The sequence below is a fragment of the Mobula birostris genome, chromosome 12 (genome assembly GCF_030028105.1).
Source record: "Mobula birostris isolate sMobBir1 chromosome 12, sMobBir1.hap1, whole genome shotgun sequence".
Classification (NCBI taxonomy): Eukaryota; Metazoa; Chordata; class Chondrichthyes; order Myliobatiformes; family Myliobatidae; genus Mobula; species Mobula birostris.
In genome coordinates, this window is record NC_092381.1 from 24586911 (window position 1) to 24599501 (window position 12591).

Consider the following 12591-nt stretch of genomic DNA (forward strand, 5'->3'; position numbering starts at 1 on the left):
CTTTTCATTCTAGGACGAGGGAGATGTCTTCCTTTTTTAAAGAAAGGGGCTTCCCTTCCTCCACTATCAACTCTGCTCTTAAACGCATCTCCCCCATTTCACGTACATCTGCTCTCACTCCATCCTCCCGCCACCCCACTAGGAATAGGGTTCCCCTGGTCCTCACCTACCACCCAACCAGCCTCCAGGTCCAACATATTATTCTCCGTAACTTCCGCCACCTCCAACGGGATCCCACCACTAAGCACATCTTTCCCTCCCCTCCTCTCTCTGCATTCCGCAGGGATCGCTCCCTACACAACTCCCTTGTCCATTCGTCCCCCCCATCCCTCCCCACTGATCTCCCTCCTGGCACTTATCCGTGTAAGCGGAACAAGTGCTACACATGCCCTTACACTTCCTCCCTTACCACCATTCAGGGCCCCAAACAGTCCTTCCAGGTGAGGCAACACTTCACCTGTGAGTTGACGGGGGTGATATACTACGTCCGGTGCTCCCGATGTGGCCTTTTATATATTGGCAAGACCCGACGCAGACTGGGAGACCGCTTTGCTGAACATCTACGCTCTGTCCGCCAGAGAAAGCAGGATCTCCCAGTGGCCACACATTTTAATTCCACATCCCATTCCCATTCTGACATGTCTATCCACGGCCTCCTCTACTGTAAAGATGAAGCTACACTCAGGTTGGAGGAACAACACCTTATATTCTGTCTGAGTAGCCTCCAATCTGATGGCATGAACAATGACTTCTCTAACTTCTGCTAGGCCCCACCTCCCCCTCGTACCCCATCTGTTACTTATTTTTATGCACACATTCTTTCTCTCACTCTCCTTTTTCTCCCTCTGTCCCTCTGAATATACCTCTTGCCCATCCTCTGGGTCCCCCCCTCCTTGTCTTTCTTCCCGGACCTCCTGTCCCATGATCCTCTCATATCCTCTTTTGCCAATCACCTGTCCAGCTCTTGGCTCCATCCCTCCCCCTCCTGTCTTCTCCTATCATTTTGGATCTCCCCCTCCCTCTCCCACTTTCAAATCCCTTACTCACTCTTCCTTCAGTTAGTCCTGACGAAGGGTCTCGGCCTGAAACGTCGACTGCACCTCTTCCTAGAGATGCTGCCTGGCCTGCTGCGTTCACCAGCAACTTTGATGTGTGTAGCTCCATCATGGGTACTAGCCTTCATAGTATCCAAGACACCTTCAAGGAGTGGTGCCTTAGGAAGGCAGCATCCAACATTTAGGAGTCCCACCACCCAGGACGTGCCCTTTTCTCATTGTTACCATAAGAAAGCAGGTTCAGAAGCACGAAGACACACACTCAGCAATTTAGGAACAGCTTCTTTCCCCCTGCCATCTGCTTTATAAATGAACATTGAAACCATGAACACTACATCACTCACAAAATACTGGAGGAACTCAGCAGGCTCAACAGCATCTATGGAAAAAGAGTAGAGTCAATGTTTCAGGCCAAGACCCTTCAGCAGGACTGAGAAAAAAAGATGAGGTGTAGGGGGGTTCGGGGTTGAGAAACACAAGGTGATAGGTGAAACCGGGAGGGGGAGGGGTGAAGTAAAGAGCTGGGAAGTTGATTGGTGAAAGAGATACAGGGCTGGAGAAGTGGGGAGTCTGATAGGAGAGGACAGAAGGCCATGGAAGAAAGAAAAGAGGGGAGGAGCACCAGAGGGAGGCGATGGGCAGGCAAAGAGATGAGGTGAGAGAAGGAAATGGGGATGAGGACTGGTGGAGGGGGTGGGGCCATTAAAGGAAGTTCAAGAAATCGATGTTCATGCCATCAGTTTGGAGGCTACATAGACGGAATATAAGCTGTTGTTCCTCCAACCTGACTGTGGCCTTGTCATGACAGTGGAGGAGGCAATGGATAGACATATTGGAATGGTAATGAGAAGTGGAATTAAAATGGGTAGCCACTGGGAGATCCTGCTTTTTCTGGTGGATGGAGTGTAGGTGTTCGGCAAAGCAGTCTCCCAATCTACGTCAGGTTGCACTGATATACGCGAGGCCACACCGGGAGTACTGGACACAGAGTATGACCCCAACACTATATCACTACTTTTTTACTACTGTTTTATTTTTGCACTACTTCTTTTAACTTAACTATTTACTAGACATATATATACTTAATATAATTCAGTTTTTTCCTTCATATTTATCTCTCATGTATTCCATTGCACTGTGCCATAAAATTAACAAGTTTCATGACATATACCAGTGATACTAAATCTGATTCTGATTCTAATTCTGAGACTTGATTACCTGACTAATTGAAGGTTGGAGGAGACAGGAAACAGTAACCAAGAGGAATATATTAAAGGCCAAAAAGAAAGAGTTTATGAGCAAGAAAACGATAAAATATTCATCTAGAATGAAGAAAACAGGGTCAGAAGTGTATGTGTTGCCATCACTAGGGAGAAACTGTTTGGGAAACTGAAAGGTCTGAAGGGAGGTAAGTCACGTGGACCAGATGCTGCACACACCAGGGTTCTGAAAGAGGTGGCTGAAGAGATTGTGCAGGCATTATTAATCATCTTTCAAGAATCAGTGGATTCTGGAATGGTTACGGAGGACTGGAAAATTGCAAATGTCACTCCAGTTTTCAAAATAGAGAGAGAGAGAAGAAAGGAAATTATAGGCCAGTTAGTCTGACCTCAGTGGTTGAGAAGATGTTGGAGCCAATTGTTAAGGATGTGGTTTTGGGGTACTTGGAGGCACATGATAAAATAGGCCAAAATCAGCATGGTCTCCTTAAGGGAAAATTTTGCCTGGCAAATCTGTTGGAATTCTTTGAAGAAGTAACAAGGAGCATAGACAAAGGAGGATCAGTGAATGTTGTGTACTTGGACTTGACAGGTATTTGACAGGGTGCCACACATGAGGCTGCTTAACAAGTTAAGAGCGCATGGTATTCTAGGAAAGATACTAAAATGCATAGAGCATTGTGCAAGAGGCAAAGAGTGGGAATAAAGGGAGTCTTTTCTGGTTGGCTGTCTATGTTGGGATCACATCTTTTTGTGCTACATGTCAGTGAGTTGGATGACAGAATTGATGGCCTTGTGGCAAGGTTTGCAGACAATATGAAGATAGGTGGAGGCACAGGTAGTTTTGAGGAAGTGGAGAGGATACAGAAGGACTTAGACAGATTAAGAAAATGGGCAAAAAATGGCAGATGGAGTACAGTGTCAGGAAGTGCACTTTGGATGAAGAAATGAAAGGGTTGACTACAAAAAAACTGAGGAGTGAAGGGACTTGGGAGCCCTTGTGCAGGATTCCCTAAAGGTTAATTTGTAGGTTGACTAGGTAGTGAGGAAGGCAAATACAATGATAGAATTCATTGAGAGAGGACTAAAATATAAATGTAAGGATGTAATGTTGAGGCTTTATAAAGCATTGGTGAGGCCTCACTTGGAGTATTGTGAGCAGTTTTGGACTCCCTATCTAACATTGGATGTAGTGACATTGGAGAGGGTTCAAAGGAGGTTCACGGAAATTATTCCGGGATTGAAAGGCTTATCATATGAGGAACATTTGATGGCTCTGGGACTATACTCACTGGAATTCAGAAGAATGAGGGGGGATCTCATTAAAATCTATCAAATGTTGAACGGCCTCAATAGAGTGGATGTGGAGAGGATGTTTCCTGCAGTGGGGGGTGGGGGGGGGGTTGGTGTAAGACCAGAAGACACAGCGTCAGAATATAGGGATGTCCATTTAGAATGGGGATGAGGAGGAATTTCTTCATCCAGAGAGTGGAGGCCAAATCATTTGGTATATTTAAGCCGTGGTGAAATGGCAGAGCAGACTCGATGGCCTACTTCTGCTTCTATATCTTATGGTCTTAAAACTGAGGGTAAAGTATAATTTCTGTGGAGTAGGTAAAACAAATAATGAAGGGAATATCATAAATTTTACTTTAAGATATGCCTAGTGGCTACTTTATTAGGCACACCTGTTCACCTGCTTATAATGTAAATATTTAATCAGCCAATCATGTGGCAGCAACTCAATGTGTAAAAACATGCATGGTCACGTGGTTCAGTTCAGCCTCACCAGTCGTCTTAAAGCTCCCAGGTCAAGCTTAAGCATTGAGATTATATTGTGCTGCAATTGAAGCGTCCTCAATTTTGGCCTTACTGGTAGAAATGGGTGAAGTGCCTTTACATCTATGCAGATTATAGTTAGCAATGGTTTGTTGAGTTAATGTACGAGGACATAAAGCTGGTCATCCAATATTGATAACATTGGTAGGGTGTTGGAAGCACTGTATTCATAAGGTCTTCAGTTTTGGTGGAATGGGAAATAACTGGGAACAAAACCTTGGGTTGTTTAATGTGGAATACGGTCCCAGTGTACACCTTTCTCCCACTTTGCCATGGTTTTTCCCTTTGCCTGTGGTTGATTTGGGCGTTCAGGAGAAGATCAAGATGAGGAGTGGTTGTTTATCAGTGGCACAGGAAGTTCAGCAATATATGCAAGGCAGATATGATGGATTCTTACATATTCACACAGATGGTTCAAGAGATCCAGTGACAGGTCGTTCAGGTGTTCTCTTTATGTTCCAAAGTTTCAGGTGACTATGAAGGAAGGACTATCAGACAAAGTATCAGTATTGACTTCTGAGATGGATACTATCATTTTAGCCTTGGAATGGGTTGAAGAAGTACACCATGATTATGTACTTCTGTGCTCTGATTTGCTCTCGGTCTTGTCGTCTATTAAAACAGGTATTTCAAATAGCAGTTCAAGCTTTCTTCCCAAAATAGGACAACATCTGTTGAGGTTGCAGGCTGTAAGCCTATTTATACATTTCATATGGGTTCAATCCAATGTTGGGATTGATGGAAATGAGGCATCAGAAACTCTTGCAAAGAAATCATTTAAAATTAAGGATTTAAATGTAGTGGTGTCTTTGCATAAGGGAAAGGTGAAAGTCATGATTTAAAAGTCTGTTTAATCATTATGGCAACAAAGTTAGGATAAGAAAAAGAGAGGTTGGCATTTATATAAAATTCAGTGGATGGTGGAACAACTGGGAGATGGGTATAAAAGGAGGGAAGAAGCTATGCTTGCACATTTACATATTGTACATACTAGGTTGAATAATTCCTTGTTCAGAATTAATATGCATGGCACAGGCATTTGTAGGGATTGCATTTATCAAGAAACAATGCAGCATATATTGTTTGAATGCAATTCCTTTGAGGTGCAAATGAAACATCTAATTGCTAAATTAAGATCTTTGGGACAGTCACAGTTTAACATGGAAAGTTTGTTAGGATATCACTGCCATCATAATGTATATCAGTGCATATCTGACTTTCTGAAAAGCATTAGACCTTTTGATATTGAATTTTTAAAAGGGTATTTTAGTGGGTATACTTCCTGTGTCTTTGCTTCACACTCCAACTCAGGAAGTCGTGGAAATGCACCTTATGTCAACCACCATTAAACATTACAAGAAGAAGAAGAGGTGCACTTGATGTTCAGAGCAAACATCAGAATGGCGAGGAAATGTAATCCAAATGACTTTCGTTCTTGCTGCCAGGCAGAGTGGTTTGAGATTATCTCAGAAACTGCCGGTTTCCTGTGATCTGTCACACACAGCGGTCTCTAGGGTTTACAGAGAATGGTGTGATAAACAAAAAAAAATCCAGTGGGAGGCAGTTCTGTGGGCAAAAATGCCTTGGTAATGAGAGCGGTCGGAGGAGAATGGCCCAACTGGTTCAAGCTGGCAGGAAGGTGAGTAATGGCTGATTTATACTTCTGCGTCAATGCGTCGCTGTAAGGTCTGTGTCGCCGCAACCCCTACGCAAAGCCGACGCGGAACCCTACGCGAGAGCTTGCGTTGCTGCGACGCGCACCTCTCCCAAAATACAACCGCGCGTCGCGGCAACGCAGACCCAACAACTGTGATTGATCCGCTTGGTAGTATCGCATTTCATCCTACGCTGCAATAGCTTCCCATTGGGCGACTGAAGGGCAGGGAAGGAACTCTGGCTGCAATGTTTTCCATAAAGCTTTACAGACCTCTGAAATTATGGACACATTTCGCACGAAAGAAAAGACACCCGCATCTTGTTTAACCTGGACTACCGTGACCATGAAGCCTTGCGTGGGCAGGTGAGTGCACATGCGTGAATTGCCGAGCTATGCAGACACACCAACGCACAAGTATAAAGGCTCACAACGCGCGCAGGCTACCTGCATAGGTTATGGCGTCCAGTTACCGCGGAAGTGTAAATCAGCCTTAACATCAGTGGTGTACAGAAGAGCATCTATGAACACAGAATATGTTGAACTTTGAAGTGGATGGGCTACCGCAGCAGTAGAGAAGAACACAGTCATGGTCTTCTGCTGCTGTAGCCTGTACAGTCATAGATAAACATACTTATTCAAAAAGGAGAAGAAAGGACAAAGGGGCTGAGAGGGAAAATGGATTAGCTATGATGAAATGGTGGACCAGACTCAATGGCCTAATTATGCTCCTATCTCTTATGGTCTTGTGATCATGTTGCAAATGTTAGTTAAATGTTGGGCCACCATTGACCCACTCCCTGTACCAGACTGTACATTTCTCTGAAAATGGGCTCAATATAAAATATTGTTAAAAAAAACTCATCTCCACAAATTGAAGTCTACCTTAGTTAAAAAATATTTTATTTGTCAAAGTTCCTAATTGTTCAACTGAATAAAATTCTAAATGGTTTATCTACCATTATAAGGAAAATGCAATAGACGTTGGATCAATGCTAATTTGGCTCCATTGTTCTACAGTTACATTAAACAAAATCACGCAATGGAAAGTATGATTACTGACCTATTAAAGAAGGTTTTGGAAATAAAATTTAATCTCAATGGAAAAATAAGAAAAATTGATGCAAGTGAGTATGATGCAAATTCTAAAAATGTTGAAGAGAACTGAAAATGTGAGAGAAAAGAAATTTTCTCTCCAGCTGGAAAAGTGAATCAAAGATATGAAGTAAAAATAATGTCTTCTGGACAAGAACATGCTACCCATCCAGCATTCCATCTTTGAACCTGTCCACTCTGCTGAAGAAAAAAGTAAGTAATGATCACCTAGAGGAAGGAGTGTGAACACTTAAAATCTGCAGTAGGGAAAGAGGCCATTGCCTTCATTAACATCATTTATAAAATGAGTTCTGCTTAAGCTGTGTGGTTATAAAAGAGGGAAGGTTATCAGCTGAAAAAGTAATTTTCTTCCTCTCATTACAAATTTCAAATGTGTTAAATGTTTGCAGCATTTTTGTTCAAGTCTAAATGATAGGCAATTATTTTAATCAACATTCTAATTTTACTTGTTTGGACATTGAATACAAGACATTATACCTCCTTGTGCAATTGGATCCTCAAGTTCCCCACTTGCGACCCCAGTCAGATCAGATTGGCAACAACATCTCCTTCACAATCTGCATCAGCACAGGTGCACCACAGGGCTGTGAGCTTAGACCCCTGCTCCACATGCTTTACAATTATGACTGTGTGGCTAAGCACAGTTTAGATTATGAGAACACTCAGTCCTCTTTTATTGTCATTTAGAAATGCATGCATACATTAAGAAATGATACAATGTTTCTCTGGAGTGATATCACAGAAAGCAGGACAGACCAAAGACTAACACTGACAGAACCACATAATTATAACATATAGTTACAGCAGTCCAATGCTATATTCGAGTTTGCTAACAACACCACTGATGTAGGCTGAATCAACGGTGGTGACAAATTGGCAAAGAGGAGGGAGACTGAAAATCTGGATGAGTGGTGCCACAATAACAACCTCTCACTCAATGTCAGCAAGACCAAGGGGTTGAGTAGTAACTTTAGGAGGAGGAAATCAGAGGTCCGTGAGTTGGTCCTCATCAGGGGATCAGAGGTGAAGATGTTCACAACTTTGAATTTCTCAGAGTTATCATTCAGAGGACCTGTCCTGGGCCCAACACATAAATGTAATTATGAAGAAAGCACAGCAGTGCCTCTACTTCATCCAGAGTTTGTGAGGATTCTGCATGACATCAAAGACTTTGGAAAACTTCTACTGCTGTGCAGTATATTGACGGGCTGTGTCACAGCCTGGTATAGAAATACTGATGATCTTGAATGGCAAATCTTATAAGAAATAGTAGATACGGTCCTGCCCACCACTGAGCACATCTACACGGAGTGCCGTCGCAGGAACGTGACATCCATCAGGGACCCCCACCACCCAGATCATGCTCTCTTCGCACTGCTACTGTCAGAAAGACAGTATAGGAGCCTCAGGACTCACACCACCAGTTACAGGAACAGTTACTACCCCTCAGCTATCAGGCTCTTGAACTCAACTTCACTTGTCCCCTCACTGAACTGTTCCCATAACCTATGGACCCACTTACAAGGACTCTTCATCTCATGGTCTCAATATTTATTGATTATTGATTATTATTACTTCTCTCTTTCTGTTCTTGAACAGTTTGCTGTATACTACTGACTGGTTGACGTCCAGTTGGTGCGGTCTTTCATTGTTTCTGTTACGGTTATTGGATTTATTGAGTACGCCCTCAAGAAAATGAATCTCAGGATTGTATATGGTGCCATATATGTACTTTGATAATAAATTTACTTTGAACTTTGAACTTTAGAGAAAGACAGATATACATTCACTGGCCACTTTATAAAGTACACCTGTACACCCTATAGACTTCCTGCCATTTCCATCTGCTAGATTAGCTCAAGAAAATTTTATTGGCTTTCAGCTAAGAGGAGCTTGAGTATAGTCAGGACGTTTGGCGTCCTTGAGATCATGTGAGCCATTGCTTGTGGCGAGTGAGCAGGAGACTGGCAAAACGAACGGGGCCAGTAGGGACATTTGGTGAGCTTGAGATCATACTTGTGAGTTATAGGGGAAGGTTGGGTAGGTTAGGACTTTATTTCCTGGAAAGCAGGAGAATGAGGTGAATGGTCCTGGTGCAGGTCGATGGGATTAGTCAGAATAAGAGTTCAGCACATGCTAGATGGGCTGAAAGGCCTGTTTCTGTGCTGGCAGGTTCTATAACTATGACTTCACAAGAAATATGGAATCATAGAATCATAGAAATCCACAGCACATTACAGGCCCTTCGGCTCACACTGTTGTGCCGACCATGTAACCTACTCCAGAAGCTGCCTAGAATTACCCTACTGCATAGCCCTCTATTTTTCTAAGCCCCATGTACCTATCTAAGAGTCTCTTAAAAGACCCTATTGTAGCTCCCTATACCACTGTCACTGGCAATGCTTTCCACACACCTACCACTCTCTGTGGAAAAGACTTACCTCTGACATTCCCCTTGTACCTACTTCCAAGTATAATTCTTTTCCATCAATATATTTATCACAACAGAGCTCATTCCATTGTATGACAACATACCCAAAGATATTTTTGGCAAATGCAGTCCATCTTAAAATGATTCCATGGTATTTGTTCAGTAAGGAAAATTGCCAAGATTTCATTTTTCCATTTCTCAAACCAAAACAATTTCAACAATTGCTACCAGCCATCAGCTGCATATATTGGATTACAGATTCACTTATAGACTTCCTGCAATTTGCATCTGCTTAGATTAGTCCAAGAAGATTTTGTTGAAACTATGTAAAGGTGTTCCATCGGAGCAGTAGAACAGGATGAACTGACACTTGGACCAGGGCATTGGATGGAGTAAATAAAAGGGAACTATTCGTACCCAGAGGACTGCAGAATTATAGTCATTGGAAAAAGAATCAGAGCAATGTTTGGAAAACATTACCTAGATGGGAAATACTGGAAACTCTTGACTGGTCAGGCAGCATTTGTGGGAAGACAGAGTTAATATTTCAGGTCAAAGATCCTTCATCTGGACTTTCCCAATTCCGAAGAAGACTCATCCATTTGAAACATTACATCTGGCTCTCTTTCCACAGATACCAGTTGACTTGTTGAATGCTTTGAACATTTTCTGTACTTAATTCTGTAATTGAGTGATATTGTAAATATATTGTTTGATTCAGCATTCTTGTTCATTTAAATAATTCATTACAGGTTATATGTAAAAATAAGCAAATTGCATAAAACATGACACTGTCACATGATATGTGTGTGCTTCACTAAAAGTAAACATGAAGTTAGACTCATTTTTTAAACTCCCATCTTTTCCTTTCAATTAGTTTAATGTTTTGGAGTTAATAGTGGCGGCAAAGTATTTTTAAAATGAACCCAAGACAACTACCTACCTATTGAGGCACAGTGAGACATTAGAGCTTTAAAAAGGAGAGTGAGAAAAGGTCAAATAAATTAAAGCAACGCAGCACATGTTTCTTTGGGAAGGGACAGAGATGATGAGTTAAAAAAGGCAGAAAAATGGAACAATTCATCGGGTCATTATTAGTGAGTGTGGGTAATATCATTAAAAAAGAGCAGAAATGGTTGGCTACATCAGAAAGATTGACACCTCTGCTTACACAACAGACAACTGGATATTATATAGCAAGTGGACTGAGCAGTATTTTAAAGCAAATGAAATAGCCAATGAGAAACGAGTACCAGTTTTGCTGAGTTTGTTTCGAAATTTAAATGCACCAACCAAGCTAGTCAAAATGAGCTCGGCTGAAATCATGAAAGTAATGCAGGAACATTTAGAACTAAAACCATCGTTGATTGCAGAACATTTTAGGTTTCATAAGCACAATCAAAAGGAAAGGCGGTCCATTTCAGCATTCTTGGCTGAATTGAAGAAATTGTCTGAGAATTGTCAGTTTGGTAATGGGCTTAATGATGCGCTGAAAGATCATTTTGCTTGTGGAATCTTACAAGAAATTATTCAAAAAATGGCTCCTAAATGAAGCATAACTTATGTGTCACAGAGCAGTTGAAATAGCTGTATCAATGAAAACAGCAGAAAGAGACACAATTGTGTTGTAGTCAGGAGTGAAAGTGAGCATGAACAGAATGACAATTTCTAAACAGAAACTGGCCTGGCCAAACACATTGTCTTTTTGTTGTGCCAGGGGCTCACATAAACCAGATCAATGCAGATTTAAAGGCAAAACTTGTAGTAAGTAGGACACATACAAAGAGAATGTCAAACAGATAAAAATAAATGGGCTGCACAAGGAAGAGAAAAAGATTAAAAAAAAATTGAAGTTGCAATTTCAAAAAAATAGCTGTAATCTGAATGCTGTTGATGAAATATCTGTTGAAACTGACACAGGACTGAGTAGCCTTGAGATTTACAATGTGAACACTAACAATAGATAGGTAATATGGTTTACACCAAAAGTGAACGGCAAATTAATTAAAATTGAATTTTCAGTCATTCCACAAAATGAGTTTGAACAGCACTTCAAAGACACTGAACTGAAGCCTGTGATATCCAACTAAGAACTTAGACTGGAGAAAAGATAACTGCTGTTGGAATGTCATTTGTAACAGTGAAATACAACAAGCTACAAGATACATTGGACTTGTATCTGGTAAAACCAAGGGGACCAGCATTGTGGGGAAGTGATTTGCTGAGACAACTACAACTTGACTGGAGATCCATCCACCATTTGCATGCCACATCCCCTACAAAAGAGTTACTGAAAGCAAATTAAGAAAGGTACTGGACGATGCCAGAACAGTGTTCAGGGATGGTATTGGAAAATTCAAACATATCAAAGGTAAAATAGCAAACCCAAGGAAATCTGCAGGATGCTGGAATTTCAAGCAACACATATAAAAGTTGCTGGTGAATGCAGCAGGCCAGGCAGCATCTCTAGGAAGAGGTACAGTCGACGTTTTGGGCCTAGACACTTCGTCAGGACTAACTGAAAGAAGAGTTAGTAAGAGATTTGAAAGTGGGATGCGAAGGGGGAGATCTAAAATGACAGGAGAAGACAGGAAGAGGAGGGATGGAGCCAAGATCTGGACAGTTGATTGGCAAAAGGGATATGAGAGGATCATGGGACAGGAGGCCCAGGGAGAAGGAAAAGGGGGGGGGAAGCCCAGAGGAGGGGCAAGGGGTATGGTGAGAGGGACAGAGGGAGAAAAAGGAGAGAGTGAAAAAGAATGTGTGTATATAAATAAATAACGGATCGGGTATGAGGGGGAGGTGGGGCATTAGCGGAAGTTTGAGAAGTCAATGTTCATGCCATCAGGTTGGAGGCTACCCAGACGGAATATAAGGTGTTGTTCCTCCAACCTGAGTGTGGTTTCATCTTTACAGTAGAGGAGGCCGTGGATAGACATATCAGAATGGGAATGGGACGTGGAATTAAAATGTGTGGCCACTGGAAGATCCTGCTTTCTCTGGCGGACAGAGTGTAGGTGTTCAGCGAAATGATCTCCCAGTCTGCGTTGGGTCTCGCCAATATATAGAAGTCTGCATCGGGAGCACTGGACGCAATATATCACCCCAGCCGACTCACAGGTGAAGTGTCGTCTCACCTGGAAGGACTGTCTTGGGCCCTGAATGGTAGTGAGGAAGGAAGTGTAAGGGCATGAGATCGGTGGGAAGGGACGGAGAGGACGAATGGACAAGGGAGTCGCGTAATAGCACTAAGTGAAAATGTCATACCTAAGTTTT

General features: G+C 42.2%; 1 protein-coding gene across 5 annotated transcripts in view; it reads left to right on the plus strand.

The window, feature by feature from the left end:
- The first annotated feature begins 5693 nt into the window (after positions 1-5693).
- The window catches only part of LOC140205799 (uncharacterized), a 70260-nt gene continuing 63362 nt past the window's right edge, over positions 5694-12591 (plus strand). For 3 of the 5 annotated variants that reach the window (XR_011887971.1, XM_072273492.1, XM_072273491.1), the window contains exon 1: positions 5935-6134. The gene's annotated coding sequence lies outside the window, so the exon portion shown is untranslated. Of the gene's footprint in view, positions 5754-5934; positions 6135-7006; positions 7077-12591 lie in introns of those variants that run through there. The other 2 variants (XM_072273494.1, XM_072273493.1) reach the window with 2 other exon arrangements.